The sequence below is a fragment of the Macrobrachium nipponense genome, chromosome 3, assembly GCF_015104395.2.
Source record: "Macrobrachium nipponense isolate FS-2020 chromosome 3, ASM1510439v2, whole genome shotgun sequence".
NCBI lineage: Eukaryota > Metazoa > Arthropoda > Malacostraca > Decapoda > Palaemonidae > Macrobrachium > Macrobrachium nipponense.
Window position 1 is genome coordinate 108,076,739 of NC_087202.1, and position 16,225 is coordinate 108,092,963.

Genomic DNA, 16,225 nt, shown 5'->3' on the forward strand with positions numbered 1-16,225 from the left:
TCAAAAGATTGTTCATATTTCTACATAATCATTTTAATTTCAGATTACTACAGAACCAGATTTGTCACCTCTATCTCTGAGAACAATATCAAACGCAACAAATATGAAAAATAACAATTATACTCGGTTTTTTTTTCATCTGTCCATCCGCCTGTGGTACTCGCGCATGGCAACACTGCGTCCCGTCCCGAGCTTTAATACGCTATGTGTAAGTTTTAGGTAAATAAAAGGATATCTGGGTGTACATTTACAACTGAAAAATATTTTAATCGAATATTAACGGTGTAATTCGCATACAGTAAACTATTAAGATACTTTTCAGTTGCAAATGTACACCCAGATATCCTTTTATTTACCTAAAACTTACACATAGCATATTTAAAGCCCGCGACGCTATAGTGGACCTTGCTTTATGGATACCAGACGTATGATTCTGAAGATGCAAGTTACATTCAGTGTATTTAGGGAAGCGTTATTAAGTAAAGACTTGCATGATAAACCGATAGTAGCAAATAAAGCAATATTGAGGCAAACATACAAAATAAAAGCACACAGTCCATATTGGCATCAAGGTCCCCGAGGGCTTAGGCTGACACAGTTCAGAATAGATATTATGTCACTTTTTTGAGGTGCAAGAACCCATAGGAACTTACGAACTGAGTATTAAAGAATGCACGAGATTAAGAGAGTGAAGAGCAGAGGGTCAAGTGATAACTTAGCTTAAAAACGAGAGCCAAAGAGTCAATATTTTTTTTAATATAAGACCATCTTAAACATCCATCATGGCAGACGAGACATGCAAAGATTACTTGCAGCAGTGGAACTTTATTGGCAAGGGAGATGGAATCAATGTGTCAAGATATCGAATGTATTTTAATTTATGAATATTTTTTCGAAATACAAAACGACAGTGTGTCATGCGAGATATATCATTACCGTGCATTTAGAGAAAATATTTCTGACTAAGATTCCAGTCACGGATTTAATATGCAACAATACTTTGGAAAAAGATTGGTGAAATTATTAAGTGAATTGTGTTCCATAGTTGTTATTATTATTATTATTATTATTATTATTATTATTATTATTATTATTATTATTATTATTATTATTATTATTATTATTCTGTAGATGAAACCTTTTCATATGGAACAAGCCACAGGGACTTGAAATTCAAGCTTACGAAGAATATGGTGTTCATTAGGAAGAAGTAAGAGGAAGTAAAGGGATATGGAGAAGGAAGACACAACTTATTAAAAAAAGACAAAACATAAGTTCATAAATGGATAAATAGATAAAAATGTATCAAAATGCAAGAGGAATAAATTGAGAGTAGTAATGCATTGCATTTATTCTTGAACTTCTGAAGTCTAAAACATGAACAAATATAAAATATACATGTGTGAGAATTTTCGCTCCGCCAAAAGAAAGCCCAAGTTCTCATAACTTTGCAAATATAAATCTCAAATATTGCAAGGATGTTTCCGGTTTGGTTCTCCAGCAACGGATATCTAATCACATCCGTTTTCCTCTTGAAAGGAGCCTCAATGACTTTTCTTGATAAACTTGGATTCTTTATCTCACGAATCAATTCTTCAAACGCGAATAAATGGAGAAACACTCAAGAAAAATGAGAGGAAAAAGTTTGGGAACACGAACACAATTTTTTTTATTATTCGAAAAAGTGGTAAAAACGAGACGAGTTCAAGTTTAACACGAAAGCTTCAGACCAATATTTTCTTTAGAATTCCAGGGAAGATATCTGGACTCTGATGAAAACTCACGGATATGCATAAACACACAAACACGTACATGCATACATACATACATACAGTCCCACAAACACATTCCCCCAAAAGAGAGAGTGGTTATTCTGCAATAGCTGGAAGATGGGGGGGGGGGGGGGGGGGCACTGCGGAAGACAGGTGAAAGAGCAAACAAATGCTAGTAAATGAATGATGTGAATGAAATTGAGCGAGGCAGGAGGAAGAGGAAAAGTTGCGATAGTGAGCGGATGTGAACTGGGATGAAAAGGAGTGAGGAGGGAAAATATATTCATGGAGACTCAAAACGTGGTTGGCTGGATAGGGGACAGAGAATGAGACACACGATAGTTATACTTGGTAATTCAAACATTAAGGAATCTGAGAGATGGATTATTTGGTGTCTTTGGGGTATGTGGAGTGAATGGAAATTTGATTGCTGCGATTACGTAATTTCCTAAGGAGAATGTTTATTTGGATACATAGTAAGGACAAAATAAAAAAGTTTGTTAGACTTTTTCTCATAGACTACATGACACGACAAGTTGAAGTGCGTGTTGATGTATCAGATCAGTAGCTAGAAATGTATCTGATTCTCACCTGATTGCAATGAAAATGGTAAAAATTGTACTTAAAATGAAAGACAGGGTTAAAAATATGGTTCTCATTATAATTAGGAGAAATTCGTTTGGTAAATAAAAAAGAGTGCGAAGCGGAGCTATGTACAGTTACTGGACAATTAATAATAAAACTGAAGCAGATTGAATAAAAAAATTGAAATTCAAAGACTGGGCACTGAATCTACAAAGGATACTATCTGGTATGAACGTTAAAAAATGTGGTAAGCAGTGAACAACGTGCTCATGAAAAAAAAAATGTAAGGTAAAAAAAAAAAAAAAACCATGAGCCATTGCAAAACAAAAGATAACCTTGTAAGAGCAGTTACGAGAAAAAAAGAATCAAGAGCAGAAGCTGTTAACATAAATCTAATAATGACTGGAAGTTTAAAGGTTGAAGAACTGAAAGGCTTCATTATGGAGGTGACAGCAGCGCTGAGTGGTTGATCAGCGCGCGCCAGGTGTGTTTAGATGAGGAAAAGTTTCCAAGGGGTGAGGAAGGGGGTGGGGGTGGGGGGGGGGGTGTTGAGAGGAAATCAAGATCGTTTTTAAAAGGGGAAAAGAGTTAGAAGAGACCGTGAAAGTGAAGGTCTCTCATATTACTTAGCATAAAGTGGAAGACACACATCAAAGACGATAGAAAGACAGTAGAGATGAATCACAACATAAATTAAAAGCAAGCCACCCTGAATATCAGGGACAAACATTCTGTTGATTATTCTTAGCAGGTATATAGAGCAGCTAAAAGCTATTTTAATGAACGGCAATTTTATTATTATTATTAAGAATAACCTTATTCATATGGGACAAACCCACAGGGGCCACGGACTTGAAATTCAAGCTTCCAAAGAATATGTTGCTCATTACGAAATACGAAGCGGTAGAGGGAAATACAGTAAGAAGAGAGAAAATTAAATGAACAAATCAATAAAAAGACAAAAATGTAATAAAATGCAAGGAGAATGGCAGTTCCAATTGCAAGACATCCTCAGGGAGACTTCCACAGTCCAACGATGTAAGGAATCAAGGACCTCTGGAAATGAGAAGTTCGACAGCGAGGCACATTTACTGCATATTGGTGCAGCTGTTCAGAAACTCTGGTTGCTCTCGGCAAGAAAAGGGGATCAGGGATCAACTGAGATTATGAAATATCTCTGTTAAAATACAATTTATGAAACGAGACTATTTATAGAGTGAACAACTGCCAGAAGCTACAAAGAGCAGTGGGTAAGTCTACAGAACTCTGAATAGTACCAGTGTACGTAAGGCCAAGGTCTAGACCTTGTGCAAGGCAATACGATATCGCCCTCCCGTCGAGATAATGAAGGGTTGCCTTTCAGTAAGACAAACCCATTGTTCAATCCATTTCTATGAATAGACCCGACCAGCATCCCATGAAGCGGGGGTAAGACCATAAGACCATAAAGCCAATGGTCTCCCAATTTTATTCCTCATTTGATGTTAATGATGTCCCGCACAGAATTCTGTAAATAAAAGGATACTCATTAATAACCGACTTCTTCTTTTGAACGAACCTAACGAGGCAGTTTTACAAAATTTGGAAAGAATAAAGTCAGGCTGATCGATTTTGATATCCTTATCAACACAACTATATATACATACACACACACACACACACACATATATATTATATCTATATATATATATATATTATATATATATATATGTATGTATGTATGTATGTATGTAAGTATGTATGTATGTTTATATATACACATATACATATATAGATAGACGTTTGTATGCATAAGCATATAAAGCCATTTACTTGACTGGGGTGGTACAGTGGAAAGCACTAACAATGTCACATTCGTACTGAAACTATCGAGTCGAGTACGAACACCATGGGCAGAAAGGTTTCACAACACTAGCCGCTTCGTGAAAATATATTACCACCAGTGTCAAACCTCCCGACAACCTCTTGACATTTGTGACGTCCGAAAACTGCCAATAATCAAAGAATTAATCAACCTTACGTTCGGCAGGTTCTCTCGGCTTTGGATATTAGGCCTGAGGGCCCCTTATACCAGTAACCCTTTCACTTCAGGTCTAGCCTGCTTTTTAAACCAAGACGGAGGTATGTTGTTGGCAATATCATCCTGATAGTCGTTCTAAAAACCGAAAGATTAAGCCTGATTCTGACGGGCCATATACACACACAACTATTTCTCCTCCCGCACTTACTTTCTCTCTCTCTCTCTAAACACACACATATCTAATAAAAGGACCCAAAAAACGCCAAACTATAGAGAGAAAATACTATATTTCAGAGACTGCTGTCTCTCACTTCAGGTAGATGAATGAGATAAGTTACAGAAAAGGTGGTATTTATACCAAGAGATCCATTCACAGGTAAGCCAATTTAGGTCACTCCCACTGATAATCCTCCTTTAATCCTCTTAAGCGTTGGTTGAATGAAAACTTTATTAATGACATGTGTGTATATACATGCATGCTACAATCAATACAATGCATGCATATTTCAACGAGGAATACCTTTCCCAAGTCAACTCGTATTTCAAGAACCTACAGTAAAATCACGATCTCTGCTGATACTTACAGTCGGTTGTGGAGAAATTGCTTCTTTTCTAAAGCTCTTGTTATAATTCCATTGGCGGCCTTTTATTCCCTTCCCCGAACTTGCGACTGCATTAAGCCATTTTCCAGGTCACCAAACTGCCCTTGGAGACAATACTCCGCTCGTCTGATGGCTGCAAGCACTACTTAAAGGCGACCCTGAGCCAGCGCTGTGGGAGGTACTGAGCGCGGGCTATCAGGAATAATACAGAAGTGAAAACTGGACGAATCATGTGGCACCCAGGCCACACAGTCAAAGAGGCCAGGCCAGGCCAGTGGACCAAAAAACCACATTCCCCCACGACAGAAAACGGGTATACCTGGAGAATGGGAAGATTAATCCAGCGGAAGGCTTGACCTACGCTCGAGAGAGCCACACTCAAAATGATGGTATTCACAGAGTCATTGGCCCCTGACCTCCGCTCCTCTGAGCTTGATCCACGTGGCTGACTGTCCACTCCAGTATCTTTTCCAGTGCTAATTTCACGATCGCATCCCCAACCCCCCCTCCTTTATTAGTACATCTACGGAGACTCATCTCTCTGGAATAAGGTAAAATGCCGGGAATCTGAGGTTTAACAGTGGGGCATAGTTCTTTTTCTAAACATTTTCCTTTTCCAAGCACAATTCTCATATAAACCTGACTTGTGACGTAAGTGATTTAATTTTTTTTTTTTTTTTACCGAGGCTCCTTGGAGGCCTAAGTGCAGCCTCGAACTCTTAATTGCGCTACTTTGCCCAAAAATGATACGCATTCTCCATTGCAGAAAGGAGTTTTATCGCTGTGTTTTATAACCAAACATCCTTAGTGACCTCAGTACAACCTCGAACTCTTCATTGCGCTAATTCGCCAAGTAGACGTATGCATTCCCCACTGCAGAACGGAGTTTTATCGCTGTGGACCTTCTGCTTCGATTGTGCTTTCGTTGCCGTGGAAAACCCATTGCAATTCAATACGCGGGGCCTCGAGGTGGAACCTCCGGCACCTCAGTTAGCATCTTTTCTCTTATATTTTGTGCTTAGGTAGGACCCCACCTGCCTAATCTCCCTACCTTCTGACTGTTTCATTGTAAATATATGTGATTTTTTAGTTAATCTAAGTTTATCTCCAAAGCACCTTTCCAGTAAGGCCCCCTTTTCTTGCTTTATTTTTCCCAGTTGTTTATGTTCCTATCAGTTCCCAGGGAATTTAGTTCAGATCATGCGTTCTGTGGTAAGCTTACTCCCCACCTAGACGTTGAACATAATATATATATAAATATATATATATATATTCATATATATATATATATATATATATATATATATATATATATATTATAATGACTGGTAAAATGTTCTGTAACAAACAGAATTCCATCTAATAAAAGGAGCCCATAAAAACACCAAAATGTAGAGAGAAATAGTACTATATTTCAGAGGACTGCTGTCTCTCTCTTCAGGTATATGAATGAGAAAAGTTTACAGAAAAGGTGGTATTTATACCAAGAGATTCGTCCACAAGTAAGATTATCAGCGGGGGTGACCTAAATTGGCTTACTTGTGGAACGAATCTCATTGGTATAAATACCACCTTTTCTGTAAACTTTTTCTCATTCATATACCTGAAGAGAGAGACAGCAGTCTCTGAAATATAGTACTTTTCTCTCTACTTTTGGTGTTTTTATGGGCTCTGATATATGATCCTTTTATTATATATATATATATATATATATATATATATATATATATATATATATATAATATATATATATATCATATCTATATCTATATCTATATCTATATCTTATCTATATCTATATCTATATCTATATCTATCTATAATCTTATATCTATATCATATATATATATATATATATAATATATATATATATATATATTATATAATATATATATATAGGCCTATAGGCCTGCATGACCCACGCTCGAGAGAGAGACAGTGTGGAAGGAGAAATAACTGTAATAGTAAATGCATATCAACCAAGAAGGAGAAAGAATGAACTTAAAAGAGTATGCTTTTTGGAAAATGAATGTTTGTCTACTGGGTTTTGTGACTAGTATATGAGTAGTCTGCTAGATGATTCAAGTGCAGAAGTTAGGCGACAGGAAAAGAAATGCTGCTGTTGTCAGATAAGCAGTTTTTGGCGTAAATGATATACCCGAAGGGAGTCTTTTGGGAGTGCCTTTACAAAAGGTCTTGATTTTTAGAGCTAATGGATTTCAATATATATTCATAATCATAATTAGGTAGAGGAAAATAGTGAGAAAAATATTTTGTTAAGATTATGTTAATGCAGTAAATAGAAGTTAAGTGTAGCTTAGTTTAACCAGACAACTGAGCTGAAACAGAAAAGTAAACAAGTACAAAATGCAATCAAGTTTTCTGTACATTGTATAATGTTGCATGAAACTCTCAATGTGCTGTGCGACCTGGCAACACTCAGTTGCTCCCCATATATGATCAAGTGGAGATGCGTTGGCGGCTGGCACCTCTCTCAGAAGCATGATCCATGGGTAAATTTAGCCTTAAATAAAATACAAACCACGGAGGCTAGATGGCTGCAATTTGATATGTTTGAGGATTGGAGGGTGGATGATCAACACACCAATTTGCAGCCCTCTAGCCTCAGTAGGTTTTAAGATCTGAGGACGGAAAGAAAAAGTGCCGACGGACAGACAAATAGCCATCTCAATAGTTTTCTTCTACAGAAAACTAAAATATAATAGTGATCGGAAGACTGTCTGGAAGTATATATTATCATAAATTGGTTGAAGTGAAAGTTCAGATAAATATAAGTTAATAGTTGACTGTAAATATAATTCATAAAAGTTAGTTACACCAGAAGGAAATGAGAAGTGCATACAAGGAGAAAGTGGATGGAATACGGGCTAGAGTTAACCAAAGACACGGGAGTAGGAGTAAACAACGAATATGTAAAATCTCACCCTTAGGTCATCAGGGGACTTTGGAGTGTTTCTGAGTATAAGAAGTAGGAGGAAGGAAATGAAAACTGTGAAGTGGTGGGATGAGGGAATGAGAGGGTTAATGAAGGAAAGGGAAATTTTCTGGATTACAGTAAGAGAGGGAAAGTAACTATAATGGAGGGGAGCAAATGAGTAAGAATTAAAGGGGGAATGTCTTTCTACAGGGGTATAAATGAACGAATAGATCTTACAAGGAAGAACTGTTAGAGGAGACATGCTATTTCAAGCATTGCGGTTGTGGAACGACGGTGTGGATATTTTGTTGTTTGTTTGAGAAAGACAGAAGAAAGGCACAGCTGAATGGTACAAGAGTAGAAGAGGAAAGTGCAAGTTTACGAACGCTCATGGAAGTTACAGTTGGGGATGTAAGAATGGAATTAATTGTTGAACAAGTGGCAACAAGAGTTGTATGTAGGAGAAACAGGTTTCTAAGGGGTGAGTGAGAGGAATAATTTTCCAATATATATATATATATATATATATATATATATATATATATATATATATATATATATATATATATATATATGGGCAAAGGTGTGTAGTCAGTTTAGGAATTATTGGGACAGAAGGCTCTTCGTACACTAAGAAATGTGGGAGATAGGACTCTGAGAATTTAGGACAGCTGAACGATGAGGTGGATTGGAAAATAAAAGGAAAAATCTGTACATAGCATACGGGGATCCAGAAAAAGTTATTGACAGACTTAACAAAAACTACACGGCATTTAGGGGGGTATTTAAGCTACGGTGTTGAGTCACTTGAGTGATGTGTGTATTAGAATACTACATGGATGGGTGAGTGACTAGGTCAGTGTAAAAGTGAGTCTGAGGTAGGGAACCCTTATGTCTCCATTTCTAAACTGTTTAGTATCCTCCTGTAACACCTTTCAAAACCTCCTTTACACTCCCTTTCAGCGCTGAACGACCTTATAGGTCCTAGCGCTTGGCCTTTGGCCTGAAATTTATATTCCAATTCCATATCTTCAGAAAAGACTCGCCAGAAGAGTGTCGAACTCAAATGCTCATTATAACATCTCCAACAATGGTCCTAAATTGCTCTAGTTTATTGCCAGACCCCACTCACTATATATCATATTAATTACAGTTCAAGGTCTGAACGAGATCAAATACTTATAACCTCTGACTACCATGTTATGAAGTAGACACATTTTACGTCACCACCGAGCTGGTTTCCATTAATTTGGGATAAATATGTTTTCTCATTTATACGTGATTTCCATCACAACTTCTCAGCGTCAAGAAAAACCTATGGATTTGGTCAATAATAACTGTTTTCGATAAATTAACCCCACTAAAACACACACACAAACGCAAGTGCGAAAATGCACGCCGATACAGAGCAAGAAAATGACCCACTGCATTTTTCTTCCACTCTGCGGAAACTACCGAAAACATTTTCTCGGAGTTCCGATAACTTCCAACTGCTTTAGGAAAGTAACGATATTATCGCGCGTAAAGTTTTGCAGTTATGCTCAATATTCTCGTGGAAATAGAAATTTAGCGGGACTTCGGCGTGTGGTTTATCCCCTGGTATTTATGAAGACACAGAAGCACACTTTACACACTTATACACATCATGTATCTATTGCATACGAGCCTTTTTTACGTTCCTTTAATGCATATTGGCTGCACCAAGGATGCACTCACAAAAATTGATCAAGACTCATGGATGGTGTCACACTAAAGCAGTATTTTTGCGTTGCTTTTTATACCTTCGATTCTCTTTATATCACGAACAAATTTCATTTTATTTCTTGTGATGGCGTACACGAGACAGCATTACTATGAAGCCATGCAAACGTTAAATGTTAACTTAAGGGAAAATCTTATCAAATGTTACAAACAGCATACCATTTTGATGTTAGTAAAGTCCAATTGCACGTACACGTACATTTATACAAATATATATATATATATAGATATATATATATATAGTATATATATATCATACCTATATAATATATATGATATCATATATATATATATATGACATATATATATAAATAGTATATAGATATATATATATAGATATATATATATATATATATATATATATTTATATATATATAATATATATTATATATATATATATATATATATATATATATATATATATATATATATATATATATATAGATGATATATATATATTTATATATATATATATTATATATATATATACATACATATATATATATAAATATATATCATATATCATATATATATATATATATATATATATATATATATATAAATGTTTACATACATATTAAAAAACCTGTGACAAGTAAAATGATATATATATATCTATATATATATATATATATATATATATATATATACATATATAAATGTTACATACATATTGAAAAACATCTACTGTGACAAGTAAAATTATAAGTTTTAGAAAAAAAAGTATATCTAAAGAAGGAGTAAGGTAATGAAGGCAAATGGAAACCAGGGAGATGGAACAATAAATGCTTGGACAGAGAGCGGGAAGAATAGAATCAGTACATATTCAAACAATCATCTCTGAGTAAATCTATCAAACGCTGATAAAATGAGAGAAGAGGTATGCCATACAATAGATGAAATTAAGAAGGTACAGAAAGGGAGAAGGTTGTAGCTGTTGATATGAATTGCTCACCATGTATGAGCAGCCTATCAACAATTACAAGTGCGAGAAATACGGCGGTACACCAAATACTGATGGATTCGACTATCTTGAAATGGCTCGGCCTTGGGGAAAGAATGGGAAGTAGTGGGAAGAAAGAGGAGAAGATCAAAGACGAAAAAGTGCTAGAAAGGCGGAACCTCGAAATCTTGGAGGTGAATGAGAGTTGAACCATCTGTGTAAATCTAGACAGCGGCCAATGTTGTGGTAGATTTCGGTACGATTCGGTCATCATCGATCTAGCATTAATATTAGAACGTGAAAGCAGCAGTATTCGTTGTTTTGTCCTTTCACGGAAACTACGCTTTTCAGGGTGTGAATAGATATATATATATATATATATATATATATATATATATATATATATATATATATATATGAATATTTATATATATATAATATATATATTATATATATATTGTATATATATATCATATAATTAATATATATATATATATATATATATATATAAACATGCACATATATACATATAGATCGATAAATATATCCCTCCCGCTCGTCTCTCTCTCTCTCTCTCTCGCTCTCTGAGAGAGAGAGCGAGAGATCGAGAGAGAGAGAGAAGAGAGATAGAGAGATTTATATATATATATATATATATATATCATATATAGATATATATATATATATATATATAGATATATATATATAATACATATATGTGTGTAATACATAATAGAACCATACAACGTCTCGAGGTCTTCAGTCGGGTTATGTTGCTACAGTAGCACATCAAGTGCAGAAATGATAACATCCACAATAGGAGCAGGAAAAATTCGTCGAGTGACGAATGGAGCATACTGTGAGGAACTTGCATAACAGCCCCGAATAACTTATGTATATTCATTCATACATACATCACATACGTGAGTATGGTATTGTGGGTTCGTTTCCCGCTACCGGACATCATGATTCCTTTCATATTTCTTTAAAGTTGTATCTCGAAGCTTTGTAGTGACAACCATATCCAAAAATGAGCAAAGAATTTGAGAGGTTAAGACGCCATTGTGGCTATTATATTTAAATAATAATATATATACGTATATGATCAGAGGAAACAGCCAAAAAGCAGCAACGTGTGAGTCTGGGACGTGTCACAGGTGTCCTTGGGATGGATGCAAATCTCGAGTGTGAGAAAAAGCGACGCAGCATCCGTCGCTCATCCCGTGAGCTTGAAGAGAGTGTTTCGGCCATTATGGGCTTCCACGCCAGAAGCCTACTTCAGGGAGAAGTGCTTGCTACAAGCATTGTTGAACGTATCGTCGAGAAACACAAAGGCAGCGTTCAGACCCGTGCACAGAGCTGTATAAATCAAAATGATGCCAAACTGGTATTATTATAACAGAGCTAGTATAGTGGTTAGTATAGTGGTTAGTGTCGTGGCATGCCACGCAGATGTCGCAGGTTTGCGTTTCCCTCAGGGCAATGAAAAATCACTGGCTCTGTATCATGATCTGTTACTGCTGCAGTGTGGGGTCTGCGGTGGGAGGTTGAAACCAACATTCTTTGGAAGCTTGAACTTCAAGTCAATGTGCTTGTTCAATATGAACAGGTTTCATTTACTAAATTAATAATAATAATAATAATAATAATAATAATAATAATAATAATAAGCAGTAAAAAATTAAATGTTTTTGGGTCTACACATATATTATTCACAGTAGTATTATAGAAATAGTCCCGATTAAGTTTATACCATGCTTCAGAAATCAATCATGAAGTCATATTTTTAAATGTGAAGAAATCATTGTGAAATGATCTTGCAAGTTATGTTATGCTACTGTCATTCACAATTCAGAATATATAACCTAATTTTACATTTTCGTGACAGCATTCAATTATCACTTTGTGAATAAGTATACTAAATATTCATGATGAATAAGCCTTACAAAGAAGATTATATAAATGGACTGACATAAAAAAAATTGTGATAAATAGCAGAGAAAATGCCGAGGAATAACATGAACATTACAGCAACGCAAAAAGCATTGACAGGGTAAAATGCTTCTTAAGGATCTTTACTGCTTCGGGGTACATCTGAAATGTACAAATGATATCCGAAACTACTAATAAATTGGCGTCTTTCGAGTCTCCTTTATTTGGCTGAAGCTGGTGCAGTTGTTAATAACTAAAATAATAAAAAAAAAAATTACATTTTTTGTGTACGAGCTGACCAAGATGGCTACAGTAATGTATGTGCGAATATATGTATGTGTATGTGTGTGTGTGTGTGTGTGTGAGTGTGTGTGCGTGTGTGCTGTGTATGTGTAGATAAAGACTGGGAGCTATCAACGTTCAGTTGCATTAACAAATCTATCAATTTTACTCAGTGTACTGGTTAAATTGCGACATATATAATAATAATAATAATAATAATAATAATAATAATAATAATAATATTAATAATAATAATAATAATCTAGCATTAATCAAAGAAGTAATGTAACAAGTAGGTGTGAAATGTCATTGAAAAATCAACGGTTTAACATACGTTAAATTAAAACAGAAAGAGTAAGGTAGATCCTCAGTGTGAAAATAAATTCTTGCAAATCACACATTCTTAGCAGTCAACTGTCTCCGAATACTGCAGATATATATACCGCCTTGGGTCTCGGGTACCTGCTAATTAATGATCACTTTTACAAAGCCACGTAGTGGTTTCTAGACAAACGTTTATAAGCATTGCTGGGGATCAACAATTTCTGTGTCTGAACTGCAGAAGTATAACTAGTGTCCCTTCCACAGCTGAGACTTAATAACGAATAAGGAAGCCATTTTATATCACTCATCCGGAAATTATACGATGCCAGTCCTTGAACGGTGCGCATGACCAAATCTCTAACATCCTCTTCAACTGAAAACCACTTTTCACGTTCAGGAGAATTACTTAAAAGATGAGGATTTTTTAAAGGGGACAAAGGCAAGATTATGGACGTTCTGATATTGAATAGCGAATGTCATGCATATAAAGCAAAAATTGAAGACGTGTTGCAATAACTAAGCTCAAAGCAGTGACCCCGAGATATTTTTATTTAAAAATCAAGTAATTCCTCTCTGCCATATTGGTATCTTTTACAGCACTAAAAAAAATCTTGATTATTACGTTAAGAGAACTTTTCAGAATCGGGCGTACGCGTCTTGATAAAAAGACTCGTATAACAAATATCAAATATATATAATGGACAAAACAAGTCTGAATAACTTATATGTATATTATTTACTCTTGCATATTTCAATATCGGCCGAATGTCGCCGTGTTTTGTAAACAAGCATCATGCTGATCTGATCTCATACATAACGTTATTGGAGATAAATTGTTATCACAATTCAATATAGTTAATGTTTAGCGATTGAGAAAACACATCAAAACATAAACAAAGGAAGAAAGGCATAAACCACAAATAGCAATAGGAGGAACAAGCATTGGCAGCAATTTTCGTAGGCGGGATCAGATCACAATATCAGGATCATTGCATAGAGGTGACCAGAGTTCAATGCATCATTAAATTTGGATTTGAACGAATGAAAAGTGTTAGCAAATAATATATAATATACATCACGTCAAGCTTTATATTTTCAGGATTACGTTTTTATTAGGTTGCGTATACATTAATATACAAGCATGTCCTACAGATTAAATAGCGATAATGGTGTGTGGATCAAGTCAGGGACCAAACCAATAGAATTTTTATAAGAATGCATGAAAGTAGAGATTACAAGGATTGCACTCAACAAGAAGACTGAATTACTCATTACAAAAGAGGAAGTGCAACGACAATAATCAAAGCTCACTTGGTAATAGCAAATCTCTTTTGAGAAAACTTTTGGTCAACAAACTGTATCTTCCAGTCTGAGCAAATCTCCAAAATTGGATCGTTTTCCTGTCTGTCAAGATTAGACAGTTAATGAAGTCATGTTTACACTTGAAATACTAAATATGATTCCCATCTTCCTCCTGTTTATTTATATCAGTTAATAAAAAAAATTATAATGCTCTGAATATAGGACCCCACGTTATTCTCCTTGCCATACTGACCATAAGTTTAAATGAAAACGGACAAAAACATCTCGTATGAAAGATCGGAATACTGGACGAGTTCAACTCGAACTATTTCAAAATCATATTCCGGTTTCCATCCCGTCCACCTGCCAAGTACAGAAGATGTCACTTTCATTTTCCCTACGTTAACCCTCTTGGTCTGTGGACACAGTTGTTCTTTTTCAGTTATGGCGAACCAGCAAATGACATCTCTTTTCAAGAACTAGCCATTTTGTTCTCTTTCTCTCTCCTTCTCTCTCTCTTCGTATAGTATTATTTACACACACACACACACACAAACACACACACACATATATATATATATATATATATATATATATATATATATATATGTATATGTATATATATGTGTGTGTGTGTGTGTGTGTGTGTGTGTGTCTGTGTGTAATGATAGCGAGGAGAATGTCAGTTAGGAATAGCGTAAATATAAAAGAGAGAAAACGAATAATAGAGAAACGAGAGAGAGAGAGAGAGAGAAACTTGTCCTTGGTTGATTGTAATTTAGTGAGTCACAGGACGTAGGTAAGACTGCAGTCACAACAAAGGCAGAACTGTTAGCAATCATGAACCCATGAAAATTCTCACCTGTGACTTGATCTTTCACCTCGCACGGCAAGGCTCGACTTCCGTCGAATTGAAGGTCCACCCTCAAGAGGAGGGATTAGCAATGAGTCACACCCAAGGGGGGCAGTGATTACCAACATCAACGAATCACCACAAGTACCAGGTGGGAACAGAAACAAAGTACCGCCTTGAAGGTGGACCTCGAAGACTCTGGAAGCAGCTGGAAGGAGTTGAAGCGAGCGAGAGAGAGAGAGAGAGAGAGAGAGAAAGAGAGGAGATCAAATTGTGGCTCACATATATAGAACAACTTGTTGTTAAACAGCCAACACGGTTTCAGAAAAAACAGATCTTTCCTATCAAATTTCTTGGAGTTTTGTCATGACATGCTTGGTATTTACGACAGTAATAGAGCAATAGATATACTCTACTTAGGTTTCCAAAAGGCCTTTGACAAAGTTCCACACAAGAAACTAATGACAAAAGTTAGAGCTTTAGGAATTGTAGGAGAAATAGCGGACTGGATCGAAGACTGGCTAACTAATAGAAAACAGAGTAACAAGCGGAGTTCCTCAGGGTTCTGTCCTTGGCCCTCTCTTGGTTTTGATTTACATTAATGACATTGATGTAGGCTTAACTAGCAGGATAGCCAAATTTGCAGATGACACCAAACTAGGTGCAAATGCAGCAGATCCAGATGCAGTGGAAAATTTAAGAAATGACCTAATGAGAATAGGAGAGTGGTAAAAAAAATGGCAGATGCCTTTTAACGTGGATAAGTATAAAGTGTTTTAAATAGGAACAAACAACCCTCATGCCAGCTACATGCTGCTTGGGAATGACATAAATAGAGTAGAACAAGAGGAGGACCTTGGAGGCATTATTACCAAGGATTTAAAATCCACAAAACAGTGCATAAAAGCTGA

The 16,225-nt window shown here is 35.7% G+C and overlaps 1 protein-coding gene across 5 annotated transcripts in view; it reads right to left on the reverse strand.

Moving 5' to 3' along the window:
• Nucleotides 1-16,225, reverse strand: part of LOC135221949 (uncharacterized) — a 677,814-nt gene that overhangs the window by 201,141 nt on the left and 460,448 nt on the right. The window lies entirely within an intron of this gene.